Source organism: Vitis riparia, chromosome 3 (genome assembly GCF_004353265.1).
Source record: "Vitis riparia cultivar Riparia Gloire de Montpellier isolate 1030 chromosome 3, EGFV_Vit.rip_1.0, whole genome shotgun sequence".
NCBI classification, from domain to species: domain Eukaryota; kingdom Viridiplantae; phylum Streptophyta; class Magnoliopsida; order Vitales; family Vitaceae; genus Vitis; species Vitis riparia.
Window position 1 is genome coordinate 15,126,245 of NC_048433.1, and position 5,244 is coordinate 15,131,488.

General features: G+C 35.9%; 1 pseudogene; it reads left to right on the forward strand.

The window, feature by feature from the left end:
- Positions 1 to 565: 565 nt before the first annotated feature.
- On the forward strand, positions 566 to 4,836 carry LOC117911707 (annotated as a pseudogene).
- The last annotated feature ends 408 nt before the right edge of the window (positions 4,837 to 5,244 follow it).

The window sequence follows — 5,244 nt, forward strand, 5'->3', positions numbered from 1 at the left end:
CGTACCCTCCCAAATCAACACTTTTTTTTTTTTTACCTCACATGGTCTCTATATTGTTCAAATTAATTACACTTTAGGGTTGTAGAATTGATGCCTAAAAAAAATCAAAATCCAAAAATACTAAATAATTAGTAAGGATACAAAGAATGTGAGGAATCCTTGCGTTCTTTATACCTCTCAAATCTCCACCTCTTTGAATTTTTTTTTTTTTTTAAATTTAGACCTCCTATGACTTGGATATTATTTAAATAGGTTAATTACACTTAGGGTTGCGAAATTCAAGCCCTAAAAATTCAAGGACCAAAAATACTATAAAAAGAAAAAGATCCAAAGAATTCGTGGATTCCTCAGTAATTGGTTATTGTAAAGATCATATATTTTTGTGTTGGTATGGGATTATTTCCTCGGCATGTGCTTGTTGACTGGTTGGTAACCTGGACGATGAGTTTTTTTGTATTTTTTTATTCACCTAAACCCCACGACGGCCACCAAAACCCAATGATTATGTCTACTTTCCCTTCTTCCATCCAGCTTCAAGGGCATGAGTCTTGCTTCGATAAAGACACAAAAGGCAACGATCATAATTGGGATCATTGGAATAAGGTTGTTGAACCATCAACATTCAACAAAACTAGAAGATTTTCAAGCTTCATTCGACAATGGCTCCTAACTTTGATGATGGCGATTCACTGTACAACTTTGTGGTCAGAGATGGCAATGGAGTCAAAGGCATGGTGGATCTTGGCCTAGAGAAGGTGCCAGAGCAATACATTCAGTCGCAGCATGAGCGCATAGACAAGCTCAAAGCAAGTTCCTATGATCGACTGCCAATAGATTTGTCAATGCTTGATGGACCTCAGCATAGCCAAGTGGTGGGATTGATAGCTGAGGCAGCCGAGGGGGTTGGTTTCTTCCAAGTTGTGAACCATGGGGTGCCCATTGAAGTGCTGGAGTCGGTTAAGAGCGCGACGCATGAGTTCTTTGGACAAGCGCCTGAGAAGAAGGCGGTGTATAGGAAGGGGGTGAGCCCTAGCCCATATGTGAAGTATGGGACGAGCTTTGTGCTTGAGAAAGAGAAAGCATTGGAGTGGAAGGTCTATGTTAGTATGGTGCATACGAGCGATGGCGAAGCACTTGAATTTTGGCCTAACGAATGCAAGTAAGAATTTTTTAATTGACCCTAACCCTATGAGTATTATATATTCTTTGGTGATAACTTGACAGATATGTATACTACTCATGCCTCATGACTAAGTTCATGGTTTAAACTATATAGGCATATAAAACTTTCAATATGTGAGACTCTTTCAATTTTTCACATAAAGTAAAAATCATCTATATATATTATAGAAATATTTGATTAAAATTGATGAAATAATTCCTAAATTGTGAATCTAACCCTTCCCATATTTTTTCTTAAAAATTAACCCTTTGTTTTTTTACATAATTGTTCTTTATTATTTTAAGTATTTATATGTAAATTTTTAAATAAAATATTATTTTTATAAGAAAATAGTGAGGGCATTTTTGTCAAAATGAGATAAAAAATGATATAGACTTAAATTTTAAATATTAGGTTTTCATTGACCGTTTTAATCAAATAACCGATTATTAAATGTGTTATTTCTTGAAATGTTAGAAACTTCTACCCATGCAATGTGGAATATTGTAGTAATCCTCTCATATATCTTTGTCATAACCCATGGATTAATGCATGGCTTAATTACTATATTTTTTACTAGAATTAATTTTGATATTATTTATGTCCCATATAGCTTAATTACTATATTTTTGGCTAAGATTTAATTTTGATATAATTGATATCCTGATTCGTGCCTAATTGGTGTCTCAGCTGATTCGTGTCCAGTTGGTGCTCCTTGATTGAGGGATTAATCAACAAAATTTATAACCTATTACACCATATACTAGGGTAGCAAAGACAAAGCTACTATAGCATAGTGGCTCTAGGATCGTTCATTGGGATGGCTTTTCACTTCACAAATGATATTAATTCAAAGCTGAATTGGTGCCTTTTCATTTCAAGGTTAGCTTTAAAAGAAAACATAAAGACGTTTGAATGAAAAAGGAAAGGGTTTTAAACTAACCAAAAATAGTAACTGATTTTACTTACAAAGAAAAGTGTTTCTTGGAGTTTAGATCACTGGGCTCAGATTCCTTGTACAAAAAGGGAGTTCCGGTCACTTGTTTCTTTTCCTCGCATTAGAGAATTAACATATAGTTCCTTCTCCAACCGGTGTTGTACAGATGTTTCCCATTAATGGGTTCAAACACTAAATCCCTCTCACTGATGCACTTTGCAATGGCTCATACCTCTCACCTAGCACTTGCCATTCAAGATGATCTTTAACCTTGGATTACCCGTCAAAAGCTCGCAAGAGATAACTAATGGATGTCTCCTTGGAGTCCAAAAGCTTACCAAGTGTTGGCTATTCTAGAAAATCCTACCTTCAAACCACCTCCCAGAGGCTCGCAAGGGGTAAACTAGTGAATCTCCATGGATGGAGATCACTTGCCTTACCAAGTGTTGGCCCAGGTGATTTAAAGGTGTTTTAAGTTAACTAAAAAGATAAAAACCATTAACGGGTCACTCTTTCTCTTCATTAAAAACTAAAACAACAAAACTTCCAATTTATGCATGTGGAAACTTACCCGGTTACCTTAGCTCCAAGAGACGAAGAGCCTAGCCTCTCATCCTCTGAGGAAAAATCCTCAGAGTTTGGTTGGCTAGAAAGAAAACTAAAGAGAAAACAAGAATATAAAGAAGAAACAGAGCAAGTGCCCTGTTCGTTAATTTCACATATATTTTGGTATATTACATATATTTCTCCATTTGTTTCAACGGATGCAAAGGAGTATAAATAGAGAAGCTTTTCCATCCTTCCTAGCTAAGAAATCTTATGATTGGTGGATTACAAGGAGAAGAATGGAAATTTATACAAAAATATCTAAAAAGAAAAGATCTCGTGTGGAGTCGGCAAAACAGGGGAGGTTTCGCACAGGGGTGTGCGAAATTCGCACACCTGTGCGAAATTCGCATACCATTCAGAAGGTGTGCGAAATTTTCGCACACCTGAAGCAGTTTTCTTCCAAGGTCATAACTTCCTCGTTTCAGCTCCAAATCATGCACGGTTTGAAGCGTTGGATTCTTGACTTCCTGAGCTTTGAAATGGTATATAGAATGTAGAAAATGGACTTCGGGAAGTGCTCCAAAAGTGCGAAGGAAGACTGCAGCTGCTGTCCTCTGTTTTCTTCACTCTGTTTTCCTCTTTGCTTTTCTCCTTTGCTTGCTTTGAACGAATTTGGCAAAGGGCTATGGAGCTCCAAATCTTGGTTCTTCATGAATTTGAGCTCTTCATTGCTTTGCCATGGATTCCAAATAACTCTCCTCAATCTCATAATGCTTTGGTGATCAAAATACTAACAAAAACACCAAAACTTACACATTTTGATTAGAATTGATTGAAAGAGGCCTTAACATGCTAATTGGGTTAAAAGGCACTAACTACTACTCAAAAGTGTTTAAAAGGATTAATTATAAGCTATCAAATAGCACTTTTTGAGTAGTAATCATATCCCATATAAATATTATATACTTTGAACCTATTAACCTTTTGCAATTTGAAAACATGGTTCTAAGCATGTTAAAGAGTGTTCTTTAGTAACTATTCCTAGACCCTTCAAGTGACATACAACAAGAAGATTCTTATATAAATGGTTCATATTGTATAGAAATATTCATTGTAGTAATTTATGAAATGTACAAACAAATCTAACTCCAGATTGGTAGCTGATTAGATCTATATATCTATATACTAAAAAAGGAATGAGAAACTTGCGAGATGGTAGAGTGGTCCACTTACATGGAGCACTTTTTAGACCTTGTTTATGATAAACTTCATGGCATGTAATATTATACATATTTTCCGTAGGGAAGTAGCGCTAGAGTTTCTAAAGGCATCCATCTCAATGATGAGAAGAATACTAGAAGTGGTAATGGAGAAGCTTGAAGTAACACTAGAGGAATCAAGAATTGACGGCCTCATTGGTTTAAAAATGGTGAACATGAACTTCTACCCCACCTGCCCCAACCCTGATCTTACCGTTGGCGTGGGACGCCACTCTGATATGGGCACGTTAACGATGTTGCTACAAGATGGTATCAGTGGATTATATGTGAAAATGGAGGAAGACATCACAGGTGCTGGAAAGAAGGGAGAGTGGGTGGAGATACCACCCATACCAGGCGCATTGGTCATCAATGTTGGTGATACATTACAGGTTAGAATAATACTGATATACTTACAAAATTCAGTTATAGAGGTACATAAAATCATTCTCAAATGGACATTTCTTTGATATGAATGTATGCAAATTTTCAGATATTAAGCAATGGGAAGTACAAAAGCGCAAAACATAGGGTACCACAAGCACTCAATCCAGAGTGTCGATCCCTATATTCACCATTCCTAGACCAAATGAGAAGATCGGGCCATTGCCTCAAGTGGTTGAGAGAGATGGGGTTGCTCATTATCGCGAGGTTGTCTATGAGGAGTACATGAAAAACTTTTTTGGGAAAGCTCATGAAGGGAAGAAGTCACTAGATTTTGCTCAGATCGACTCCTCTTGAAGCAAAAACTAATCGCATATACATTATTATGGTTTTTTTTTTTGCATGGTTGATCATCCAAAAGTGATTTGCCTTGACGTCAAACAAATGTGGCATAGGGCTAAATAAATTGTCCTCAAGCATGTCTTTCTTTAGTAAATTAAGAATCATTTGCCTTAATAAAGATTACGTGTTTCACTTGTGTCTTAGTTAAGTTTTTGTGGTCCCAATTAAGGTGCCATTTTGATCAACATCATTTGCAGACAAATTGATAAAAGGATCAAAGGCTAACTCTTGTTAATTATATATGCCATATAGTTGATGATGCCATTAATTTATAGATCAGTTCATAAAAGTAATTTGAAACTCTAGGAAATAAATCTTATTATATATGGTTCATTAAGCTTGAAAAATATTTAGGGAACAAGAATGTTTTAGACCAACCAATCCATCTACCTTACCTATAAAGATTTCACGGACTTTGTGCATAGGAAAACATGACCATGGTGTTAGCACTCACCTCTTCCTTCTTGTTAATGATCACTATAACATATGTGCTTATAATTTTTCATCATCCATGGAATGACTAATTTCTAGTTTTTTTTTTTTCATATTCA